This window comes from Schistocerca americana, chromosome X (genome assembly GCF_021461395.2).
Source record: "Schistocerca americana isolate TAMUIC-IGC-003095 chromosome X, iqSchAmer2.1, whole genome shotgun sequence".
Lineage (NCBI taxonomy): Eukaryota > Metazoa > Arthropoda > Insecta > Orthoptera > Acrididae > Schistocerca > Schistocerca americana.
Window position 1 is genome coordinate 768,834,849 of NC_060130.1, and position 13,665 is coordinate 768,848,513.

A 13,665-nucleotide genomic window follows, 5' to 3' on the forward strand; every position below is an offset into this window, starting at 1 on the left:
AAGTTTTTGGAATTTAACAGATTTTGATTGTCAGATGAAGGAAGGACAGTGTGTTCAAATACATAAAATAATTTATTTCTACCTTATTTAACAACGAATACTGATAAAATTTTAATTCTGTATGCATTAATGTGTAAATAGTTCAGAGAAATGTGAATATGGCCAGAAGAAAAAACATGATTGCAGTCTTGAACTTTTTTGAAAAACCAGGTATTGATACCCACACTAAGAGTACTATCATCGAAAGAAAAAAAGATAATCCAATTTTTTGTCTTGTTCTAAAAGATACACTCTATCAAAAAAGAAAAAAATTAATGGTATTTTCAATCCTTCATTATTCATTAATTCACAGACAAAAACAATTAAGAAAATTCACATGCTTACAGTGTGTTGAGTTGACATTTTCCTTTTGTTTAAGAACATCCAACTTGTTTTAAAAACTTAAAAAGAAAAAGTACTATCCAATCACAATATTATTGCATCTGGGACTGAGGTCACTTCTGTGGACTTATTGTGAGGTTTTTATTGCGATATTTCACGAGCATACACCGAACCACTTGATGGTATAGGTACAGATGAACTGAAAGCACTGACAGTGTTATGCATTTTCCTTAGTCACCACTGCGCTTGTTTACTGTAAGGTCACTGTGTGTTTCTGATAATGGCCACACGAGGCCAAGTGCAATAATATCATGGTTGTAAAATAATGTGTATAAAAACAAGATTATGTACTTTGTTTAACATGCAGGCAAGAAAACTATTTATGTAATGTGATTCTTCAGATTCTCTTGGCATATTTCTTGCTTGAACAGCCCACGGGTGTATTGTTCGAGCTGTATATGCAATGTTTTGAATTGATTACATATTGCTTCTTTTTGCATGAATGTATGGATCAACACTATTTCTACTTTCCCGAGGTGTATAGCATTATAGAGTTGTTCTCATATTTCAGCAAAATGCTGAATTACATTCCTTTACACTGCATATGGGTACGTATACCTCAACTATTTTAGTAAATAATTCTTCAGTTTCAAATAGAAGAAATAAGATGTTAGCCATTTTTCTTTTCTACATGTTTAAACAGCGTGAAAGTACGAAATTGTTGAGGCTTCCGTGGCCACTTGTTGACAAACTGTCTATTTGCTTCTGTCTCGGGTTCTTCTGCCGACGTTCGTCTGATGATTTTACTGACGTTTTGCCAACACAAGTGACTGGCATTGTCAGAGTTTTACCCTCCATTGCCGGTGGTGAACTGAAGCCGAGTTCACGGCCGCAGACGATATGTACCTGGCACGCTAACATCTAAGGTCTTCTCTGAGGTCATTTTCGGTGCGGTTCTCCTCTTGCTATCTGTGTGGGTCGTTCGCTGCAATATGGAAAGCCAGGATCCGTTTACCTTAAGGCATTCTTCTTTCTTGTTGAAGCTATTTCCGTGTTTGTGTATTTCTACAGCTTTTCTGAACAAACGAGTGTGATAGTACTTCTTTACAGCCAGAACTTCCATGTTGGTGAATTTTATTGGTTCAAATGGCTCTGAGCACTATGGGACTCAACTGCTGTGGTCATAAGTCCCCTAGAACTTAGAACTACTTAAACCTAACTAACCTAAGGACAGCACACAACACCCAGCCATCACGAGGCAGAGAAAATCCCTGACCCCGCCGGGAATCGAACCCGGGAACCCGGGCGTGGGAAGCGAGAACGCTACCGCAGTGAATTTTATTACATTGTCGCTCTCACTTAGCACGTGCTCTGCCACGGCCGATTTCTCCACCTGCCCCAACCTGCAGTGTCGCTTGTGTTCCTTGATCCTGGTGTTGATTGATCGTCCAATCATTCCGACATAAACTTTTCCGCATGTGTATGGTAAGTGGTATATTCCCGACATTGCAAGAGGGTCTCTTTTGTCCTTTGCCGGTCTAAGACATTCTTTGATCTTCTTTGTCGGTTTGAAAATTGTTTTTACGCCGTGTTTGTGTAATGTACGGCCGATTCTATCCGTCACTCTGGGAGTGTGTGGAAGAAAGGTCGTACCCAACATTTCATTTTCTGATTTCTTACTTCGCTGAGTGTTTGGCTCTGTTACACTTCTAATATAATTTGTGGAGTACCCATTGCTCCTCAGAACATTTTCCATGTGTTGCGTTTCGCGTTTGAGGTGCTGCGGCTCACATATTCGTCCTGCTCGCGTTACAAGCGTATGAATCATGGCTCTTTTCTGGCTCGGGTGGTGGTTTGATAGTTTGTGCAGGTATTGGTCCGTGTGTGTCGGTTTTCGGTACACGCTATGTCCCAGGTTTTCGCCATCCCTTGTGACCAGCACATCTAGAAATGTTAGTTTTTTGTTCTCTTCTACTTCCATGGTAAATTTTATGTTGGCGCGCAGGCTGTTCAAGTGCCTTAGGAAGTCACCGAGCTGTTCTTCACCATGGCACCAGACTATGAAAATATCATCGACGAATCTATACCACACCTCACGTTTACAAGTCGCCAAGTCCAGTGCCTGTGCTTCGAGATGTTCCATGAAGAAGTTGGCCACCACTGGACTAAGAGGAATACCCATGGCAACGCCTTACAGCTGTTTATAGAAATTTCCATTCCACGTGAAACAGCTCGTGGTGAGACGTGCATGGAAGAGCTTTGTGATGTCTTATGGGAAAATGGAACCGATGTGCCGCAGAGTGTAACTGAGTGACACTTTCGTAAGCAAATAAATAATATCAAAGCTGACCAAGATGTCGTTTAGTGCAAGTTTTTGGTTCTTCAGCTTCTCAGTGAAATGTGTGTCGGTCTTCCCAACGTGCAGCTGGAGCAGAGAGGCCAAGTGTTTAGCCAGTTTATACGTCGGTGAGCCAGGAGTGCTATCCCTCGGTCTTAGTGGATCGTTGTTCTTATGGATCTTACGTAATCCATACATCAGTAAAATCATCAGACGAACGTCGGCCGAAGAACCCGAGACAGAAACAAATAGGCAGTTTGTCAACAAGTGGCCACGAAAGTAGTAGTAGTAGTGGTAGTAGTAGTAGCTTTATTCACCCGTAGATCTCTTTTTACAAGAATGTAGGACATGTCGAAGTATTTACAAATTTAGATCAATTAAAATAAGCTAATTTGTATACACATATATTTACAGACTTCTAGTTAGAGACAATCTTTAGATTTACCTCTGGTGTACAACACTTTTTACAAATAACTTATTAAATAATGTAATGCCACGTTGCTCACTCATATCTCACTATTAGTCACTGCACACACTATACACACAACGTTTCATAACACTTCACTCACTACACACACACACACAGACACACACACACACACACACATACACACTGGTGATCTCTGGGCCATTTTCTGCACCACAACTTTCCATTTGCTATCCTGAAAAACTGTGTCAGCATCCCTCCATAATGAGTAAGATATTGAGCTCAGAAAGAGGAAGAGGTGTTAGTATTGTGCTATGCATAGCTTGGGGGTAAGTATTTCAAAAAGGAAAAGAAGATGGAAAAAACATAAAGTGAGGATATTATGTGGAATGATGGATATTTTATAATCATTATTATTATTATTTATTTTTATAACATTTTTTATCAAATCCCTACTCTGTTTTAGTTAAGTAATCCTTCAATGTATAAAATGTATTGCAGCACAGATACTTTTTAGCTCTTTTTAAATTAGTGTATTTTTGCAATTTCTTTAATCTCTTTTGGTAATTTATGGTATAGTTTTATTCCTTGGTAGAAAATGCTGTTTTGAGTTTTATTTTTATTTTTTCTTGGTAAATGTAGGTTGGGTCTATCTCTTGTTGGATGGTCATGGACAGAGCCGTTTGTGCAGTAATTACCAATGTTATTTTTGATGTATACAACTAACTCGTAAATGTATTCATATGGAGTTAAAATCCCCAGTGTTCTGTACAGATATTTACTGTGGGCTCGACTAGTATTTTTTGTTATTATTCCTATGGCTCTTTTCAGGAGTTTGATTGTGTTCATATTCTGTGCATTTGTTACCCAAAAAGAATTCCATAGCTAAGAATTGGGTGTACATATGAATAATATGTAACTAAAAGACACTGCATGTGACATACTGATGATAGGATTCTAAGAGCATAACATACTGATGACATTCTGTTTGCAAGTACCTTTGAGTGTTCACACCACTTCAACTGAGAATCAATATTCATTCCTAGAAATTTTGCATTTGTTACACAGTCTATAGAGGCGCCATCTACATTTAATTTAACATTGTCATTTTTCCTCTTCAAACTGAAATTCATGGCAGTAGTTTTCTTTATGTTCAATATCATTTTATTACTTATTGACCAATCATAAACTTCGTTGAGAGTTTCATTTACTTTCTCAGCAAGAAGTTCTCTTGTTTTCTCAGTTACTATAATATTGCTGTCATCAGTGAAGAGGATTTTTTCACCATGAGTAACACTACTGGGAAAGTCATTGATGTATGTCAGGAACAGTATTGGTCCTAATATGCTACCTAGCGGAACCCCTATATTAATGTATTTTGGTTCTGGTAAGTGTTTTACTAAATGTTTAGATCGATTTGAAGTATGTGTTATCTCTACTCTTTGTACCCTATCTGTTAGATTTGATCGAAACCAGTCGTTAGCTACCCCTCTTATTCCTAATGCTTCTAATTTATTTAATAGAATCTTGTGGTCGTCTGTATCAAACGCCTTAGAAAGATCGAAAAATATGCCTGTGACACACTCATCTTTATCAAGAGCATCCAGTACAACTTTTGTGAATTCTACTATGCATGACTGCATTTTTGCCACTCTGGAAACCAAACTGCGATTCGCTTAATAGAGTGTTCATTAATCTGTCTTTCATAATTGCTTCTACTATTTTTGAGAATGCTGAGAGCAGGGAAATGGGCCGGTAATTTTCTATGTCTTCTGCATTACCTTTCTAAAGCAAAGGTACAACTCTTGCCTGCTTTAACTGCTCTGAAAATGTCCCTGATGTGAAGGATTCATTTGTTATATTTGTTAAGGGGCCTTGTATAATCTCTATGCTTTGTTTCAGTACACACATTGTTACTTCATCTAAGCCTACTGACTTTTTATTTTTTAGTTTTTGAATTGTTTTACTGACTTCATTCTCTGTGGTTGGAAGTAACATCATTGGATATAGTGCAACATTATTTACAGGTGTTATATAAACCTTAACAATTTTCTATTTAGCCTCTACGGGGAGGAGATTTGCAGATTGTGCCGACGCCTTGACTAACATCGGAAGAAGAAAGCGCGATTGATGTCCTCCCTCGCCTTCCTTTTGTGGTGCAGAGATGAAGATGCTACACTGAAATTCTTGAAATGTACGCGCCCATTCACCACCGCCCAAGCACATCGAATCTATGACGGAATGGAATGAGCTTTTCTTCGTGAGCGAATTCATATAACACGGAGAGACTTGACAAGAACGGATCAGGAATTTTGGATATGTTCTATCAATCAAGTAGCACAGTGCATGGAGACGACTGGGACAAGATCGACAGCATCACTCACAGGAGCATGCAGAACGAACTCGAGCGCTGCGCTGAGCGACAGAAGAACAAGTTTGAAAGATGCTGGAAGCAGGCTGACATGGCAATTCCCGACATGTAACGCACAGTGGTCAACCTCACTGAACGACAATTGACCAAAGAGGAAGTGTCTGTTCTTCAAAAAGGAGGGAATTTCGCTATCATCCTGAGAACTATAGCTATGGAGGACATCACTGCTAACACCGAGGCGGCCATTCGGACCCTTCCTTGTGAAAGGGCAGAGGAAATACGCACTGAAACAGCCAGGATACTGCGTCAAGCTAAACCACCTGCTTGCAATCTGAAGAAAGAAGAGGTAGAAGTTATTAAGATTCTCAACGGCGACAAGAGTAATGGTTCAAATGGCTCTGATCACTATGGGACTCAACTGTTGAGGTCATTAGTCCCCTTGAACTTAGAACTAGTTAAACGTAACTAACCTAAGGACATCACAAACATCCATGCCCGAGGCAGGATTCGAACCTGCGACCGTAGCGGTCTTGCGGTTCCAGACTGCAGCGCCTTTAACCGCGCGGCCACATCGGCCGGCTAACAAGAGTATATTGGTACTGCATGCTGAAAAGGGGAATGCGACCGCCGTAATGAAGACCGAAGATTATAAGCAAAAAATCCGAGACCTACTAGATCCGACGACGTACCGAAAACTAAGCGCAGATCCGACGCAGCGTATCACACGGAATACGAATCGGTTAATCAAGGCGTCTTCGCTGCCGACGGACATACAGAGAAACCTGCGCAACACAGAAGCCCTACCACCTAGACTGTATGGATTACCTAAGATCCATAAGAACAACGTTCCACTAAGACCGATTGTTAGCACTCTTGGCTCACCGACGAATAAACTGGCCAAACACTTGGCCTCTCTGCTCCAGCCGCACATGGGGAATACCGACACATACATAAAGCACTCACGACATTTCACTGAGAAGCTGAAGAAACTAAAACTTGCACTAAACGACATCCTGCTCAGCTTTGATATTGTTTCTTTGCTTACGAAAGTGTCACTCAGTTACACTCTGTAGCACATCGGTTCCATTTTCCCACAAGACATCACAAAGCTCTTCCATGCACGTCTCACCACGAGCTGTTTCACGTGGAATCGAAATTTCTACAAACAGCTGTAAGGCGTTGCCATGGGTATTCCTCTCAGTCCAGTGGTGGCCAACTTCTTCATGGAACATTTCGAAGCACAGGCATTGGGCTTGGCGACATGCAAACGTAACATGTGGTAAAGATACGTCGATGATACTTTCGTTGTGTGGAGCCATGGTGAAGAACAGCTCGGTGACTTCCTAAGGCACTTGAACAGCCTCCGTGCCAACATAAACTTTACCATGTAAGTAGAAAAGGACAAAAAACCTGGGACATAGCGTGTACCGAAAACCGACACACACGGACCAATACCTGCACAAACTATCAAACCACCACCTAAGCCAGAAAAGAGCCATGATACATACGCTTGTAACACGAGCAGGACGAATATTTGAGCCGCAGCACCTCAAACGCGAAACGCAGCACATGGAAAATGTTCTGAGGAGCAATGGGTACTCCACAAATTATATTAGAAGTGTAACAGAGCCAAACACTCAGCGAAGTAAGAAATCAGAAAATGAAATGTTGGGTACGATCTTTCTTCCACACACTCCCAGAGTGACGGATAGAATCGGCCGTACATTACACAAACACGGCGTAAAAACAATTTTCAAACCGACAAAGAAGATCAAAGAATGTCTTAGACCGGCAAAGGACAAAAGAGACCCTCTTGCAATGTCGGGAATATACCACTTACCATATACATGCGGAAAAGTTTATGTCGGAATGATTGGACGATCAATCAACACCAGGATCAAAGAACACAAGCGACACTGCAGGTTGGGGCAGGTGGAGAAATCGGCCGTGGCAGAGCACGCGCTAAGTGAGATCGACAATGTAATAAAATTCACCGACACGGAAGTTCTGGCTGTAGAGAAGCACTATCACACCCATTTGTTCAGAGAAGCTGTAGAAATACACAAACACAGGAATAGCTTCAACAAGAAAGAAGAATACCTTAAGGTAAACGGATCCTGGCTTCCCGTACCGTAGCGAACGACCCACACAAATAGCAAGAGGAGAACCGCACCGAAAATGACTGCAGAGAAGACCTCAGACGTTGGCATGCCAGGTACATATAGTCTGCGGCCGTGAACTCGGCTCCAGTTCACCACCTGCAATGGAGAGTAAAACCTTTACAATGCCAGTCACTCGTGCTGGCAAAACGTCAGTAAAATCATCAGATGAACGTCGGCCGAAGAACACGAGACAGAAGCAAATAGGCAGTTTGTCAGTGTGAAAGTGGCTGTGAATGACATACTCCAACTGACAGCTAAGCTCAGCCTCTAAATAATACAGTGAACAATAATTGTTTTATAAGTGTGACCAGTTCTAGCGTTCTATTTTTCAAATTTTTGTTTTGCTGTGTAATGGAGAAATGCAGTGTTGGGGAAGTAACCATAGCAGTTCTCATTTATTAAACTATGACAAACAAAAAGAATTCCATGGGTGTAAACTTTAGTCTTCGCTACTGGTCAATTTGTTACCACAACCACATTTTCTGCTTTCAAATTCATTGTATTTGCCAACTTACAAACAAATTTTCACCTAACCTTCACCAGAAAATGTGCTATAGATCAATCTGTCACCGCAACCAAGATTTTGGGTTTCCAGTCCGTACGTTCAGTCCAAAAGGCCAAATAATCTATTGAAGACCTGTCTGAAAATAATTTAACTCACTGAAAACTGAAAGTGGAAGATAGTGTCAAGTTAACAACTATTTTTCTTCACCACTGGTGTGTTTTATTGAAAAAGCATGTCTTTTTCAGAACCTTTGTCAAGACTCATTCAAGAAACATAAATAATCAAATAAGAAACACCTCAAATTCTAAAGGCAGAATAGCAGAAAATTTTTATCACAGGGCTACAAACTGAAACCAGGACAGTAACCGAGTACATCCTGCAGGAAACAACTGAATGAAATTAAAATATTGTTGAGTGTGGCGTTGAAGTTATATTAAATGCCAAAGATGAGATAGTGGATGATGCTGGATTATCACCTAATGAAGTAGTCCAATAACAGAAAAGTACTGTCACTTGCAAGCATAACGCTTCATTCAGTGAAACTGGATGTTTCTCTAGAAACTGCATGCCCTTTGTGAACATAGCAAGTTCTGCTATGGCAAATAAAAGCTAAAGAGGGTACCGTACATGAAAATGTAAAACGAAAAATTCAAACTGTTCTCGAATTTGATTAACGATCTGAGGAATGAAATGACAAGGAAATGGGTGTGGGGGGATAATCTAAATATATGGACAAACTTGTTCATTTAATTAGAAGTGAATTACTCGCTACATCGCAAAACAAACAGATTAGGATGCTGACAGATCCAGTTGCACTAAACTGGTCTTGGAGTAATCGAGATTTTCAATGTATCTGATTCTTTTGTTCATAAAGCTAAACACTATTGAAAGAGCATAACTTGATCACAGATGGGTGGGGGGGGGGGGGGGGGTTGGGGCTGAGTTGTGAAACTACCGAATCAGTAAAAATGTTTTGTAAGAATGATGAACAGTCCAGAATTTTGCTTGGTATGAAGGATGTTTAGGAATAAATATACAGGGTGAGGAACGTGAGGAGAGGGGCTAGTGTAATTGGTTAATAAAAACCATAAAAAGATTCACGGAAGTATGTTTTCTACCACAAACCTACGTTTTAAATGGAACCCCGTTAGTTTTGTTAGCACATCTGAACATATAAACAAATACGTAATCAGTGCCGTTTGTTGCATTGTAAAATGTTAATTACATCCGGAGATATTGTAACCTAAAGTTGACACTTGAGTACCACTCCTCCGCTGTTCGATCGTGTGTATCGGAGAGCACCGAATTACGTAGGCATCCAAAAGGAACGGTGATGGACCTTAGCTACAGAAGAGACTGGAACAGCACGTTATGTCCACATGCTAACACCTTTTTATTGGTCTTTTTCACTGACGGTGGTGGTGGTGGTGGTTAGTGTTTAACGTCCAGTCGACAACGAGGTCATTAGATACGGAGCGCAAGCTCGGGTTAGGGAAGGATTGGGAAGGAAATCGGCCGTGCCCTTTCAAAGGAACCATCCCGGCATTTGCCTGAAACGATTTAGGGAAATTACGGAAAACCTAAATCAGGATGGCTGGAGACGGGATTGAACCGTCGTCCTCCCGAATGCGAGTCCAGGGTGCTAACCACTGCGCCACCTCGCTCGGTTTCACTGACGCACATGTACATTACCATGAGGGGTGAGGTACACGTATACACGTGGTTTCCGTTTTCAATTACGGAGTGGAATAGATTGTGTCCCGACATGTCAGGCCAATAGATGTTCAATGTGGTGGCCATCATTTGCTGCACACAATTGCAATCTCTGGCGTAATGAATGTCGTACATGCCGCAGTACATCTGGTGTAATGTCGCCGCAGGCTACCACAATACGTTGTTTCATATCCTCTGGGGTTGTAGGCACATCACGGTACACATTCTCCTTTAACGTACCCCACAGAAAGAAGTCCAGAGGTGTAAGATTAGGAGGCCGAGCTGGCCAATTTATGCGCCCTCCACGTCCTATGAAACGCCCGTCGAACATCCTGTCAAGGGTCAGCCTAGTGTTAATTGCGGAATGTGCAGGTGCACCATCATGCTGATACCACATATGTCGACGCGTTTCCAGTGGGACATTTTCGAGCAACGTTGGCAGATCATTCTGTAGAAACGCGATGTATGTTGCAGCTGTTTGGGCCCCTGCAATGAAGTGAGGACCAATGAGGTGGTCGCCAATGATTCCGCACCATACATTTACAGTCCACGATTGCTGTCGCTCTACCTGTCTGAGCCAGCGAGGATTGTCCACGGACCAGTAATGCATGTTCCGTAGATTCACTGCCCCGTGGTTTGTGAAACCCGCTTCATCGGTAAACAGGTAGAACTGCAACAGATTCTCTGTTAAGGGGCTCCGGAACGCCCCATACTTGCAATGTTAAAATAACACTTATAAATTACATCTTCCCTCACAAAGTATTTGAGGTAGGAAGTTGAACTTTTTACAGATTATTTATTGGAATATGGGCTACAACTTAACATAGGGATTTTACAAAATTTTAGTTCAGTTATTAAAGATGATTTTTTTTCAATTGTAATGAAAATTCACAACATTTTTTTGCAATTTTTTATTTATATATTCAAAAATATACAGTTTTTTTGGAAAAAGGCTGTGTTAAATTATGCAGAAGGTACTGTGTAACATTTACTGAAAGTTTGAAACAAATATGTTTGGAAGATCCTTAGAAAACATGTAATTAGTATGAGAAAATAAAAGTTTTGAGAATCGAGCGACAAAGATTGGATTAACATTTTAGTGCATTCCAGGTCCATAGGATGGATTATCTTCATCCTCTGCAAACTCCTCCTCCAGCTTCCTCTTGTTCCTCCTCCTGTTTACTCTTGCTTGTATTTCTAGACTCTTTACAGCCCTGTCTGCAGCCCGAAGGCGTTCCTTGTCTAAAGCAAGCATCGCTCGTACCATGTTAGAACCTATCTTCATTCCCATATTTCTAAATACCTTGCACCTTACAATGTTGCCATCATTGAAAGTCGCAACAGCATCATACACACCAAAGTGAAGTGTTTCTATTCCAACAAATACAGTCTTGGGGATTCTCGACCATATAACACTATTTACACTTTCATTGGGGTTTTGAGTTTTTCCGTGAATACACTTTTTCAACAGTTCAGGTGCTGCTAAGTCTCTGAAAATAGGTTTTATCACCTCCATTATTGCATGAGGCAGACTATGCTTATGAGTGTACACTTCACCAGTTAGCAATCCTTTGTTATATTTACACCAACTGTCTTCTTCTTTGGGACACAAGCTATGTTGGGGATTTTCATCGGTTGAAGAAGTATGAAAAAAAAAGAGCCCAAACAGCCTTCTTCATTTCGTCGACACTTTGTGTATTTTGCCTAATAGCCATTCCATAATAGATCTGTATTTTGTCAATTGCACTGTCAGTTAACCTTCCCTTCCCATCCAACCCTTTACCATCACTGAGTTTTTGTTTTTTGTACGAAGCTTTCAGTCGCCGCAGTCTTGTTCCCATTCGCGTCTGTACGTGTCCAATACACTCAAATTTCTGCACTACAACATCATCACCATAGGGCTTCAGTCCTTGAACATGTTTGAAACTTTTAGAATCACCGTCACCAAGGTAATTAACATATCGCACTTTATATCACACGCCTCAGAACGCTGGAATATACTGGCAACACCAGCCACTTCCATTCCTCCACTACTGCCACTATAGTTAGCTTTGCAATTATTTTCATGTGTACCTTTATATTTTTGTGGACATCTACAATACTTTGATATTACTGCTACATCTAAAACTTTCCCTGTATACATACTGGTGGCAGATACTACACCAAGAAAAGATGTGTGTCGCCGTTTATGCCAGGTACCATCGAACGCTGCAGTCAAATCTCTGTTACCATTATTTTCCATTACTGCCTCTTCCACAGCGTTCTTCATAGATTCTATACAAACATCTTCTACTTTAGACCCTATTAATTTATTATAGGTCGTAAACTTGGTTGGGGGATTTGGAAGATTCATGATGCCACAGAAAATTGCACCTGCAGTAGCACCCTTACCAACTGAACGCATGGAATAAACAAATCTAATGTTGTGTTCGTAGATTTTGCTACCATTTTCTTCAGTTACAGTTACTGCAACACTGTTCCAAAAGGTGGTCATGTATGAACACTTATCACATTTCAGTTGTATTTCACTAGCAAGTCCTACGTGCTTTATTATGGAGAGTTCCAGACCAACTTCACTACAATGAATACATCTTACACAGTTTGAAAAAATTCCTTTGAGAACCAACATATCAAATATTTCATTCACATCCGATTCGCCCATAAAACATTCATAGTTTTCACTCATTGAACCAAGCTTCTTCTGTGAAGTATTTTCTTTCCCACTTTGACTGCTATGGGCAGGTGTACTTGAGAGGTTAGGTTCACTCACTTGGTTATCGTCTTTATTGTTTACAGTAATAACACATACCTTTGGCTTTCCAACATTTCTCCTTTTCTTAAAAGCCTTCAGAGGATTTCTAATAACTTTACTTTTACTCATTATTATACTTCAACAAAACAGAGACTCAAGAAACAGAATTAATTACGAATATTTTCGAGATAACGACAGAGTAAATAAACATGAAACAATCGACAATCACACCAGCGATATATATTGAACCATCACAGGTTAGCCACAACACATACTTTATCTCACATCACTAAAATGTACCTGATGAACACGGACGTTAATAATAACACCATTTGACAGCAGTTTAACAGCGCCACAGTGGGTCACCCCCATGTAGAACACATTTCAAAACAAATTTAAAAGTAGTTGTAGTCTTCGGAATTGAATAAATTATATATCTATTAAAAGGTAATAGTCTGCAGATTCAGAAAACGCAAAAAAGTAAAAATTGAACTTTTCATGATTTTGAGCCTTTCCGGAGCCCCTTGATGCCCATTGACAGAATTGCACTCGATGATTAGAGTCATCACCATGTAATTGCTGATGTAGCGACACATGAAACGGGTGAAAGCGGTGACGATGCAGTATGTGCATGACACTGCTCGCCGACCGTGGCCCATGTTTGTTACAACACGCAACTGAACGTCGGAGGTTTCAAGCGTCAGCTTTAGGTTACAATATCTCCGGATGTAATTAACATTTTACAATGCAACAAACGGCACTGATTACGTATTTCTTTATATGTTCAGAGGTGCTAACAAAACTAACGGGGTTCCATTTAAAAAAACGTAGGTTTGTGTTAAAAAACATACTTCTGTGCATTTTTTCTTGGTTTGTATTAAACAATTACACTAGCCCCTCTCCTCACGTTCGGTCTGTGGAATCGGTTCGTTAGTATTTGATGTGGTTTACGAAATACATCCAGCGGTAACGTTAGGTGACTCACCCTGTATACTAGTAAAAACGATAGATTTTAT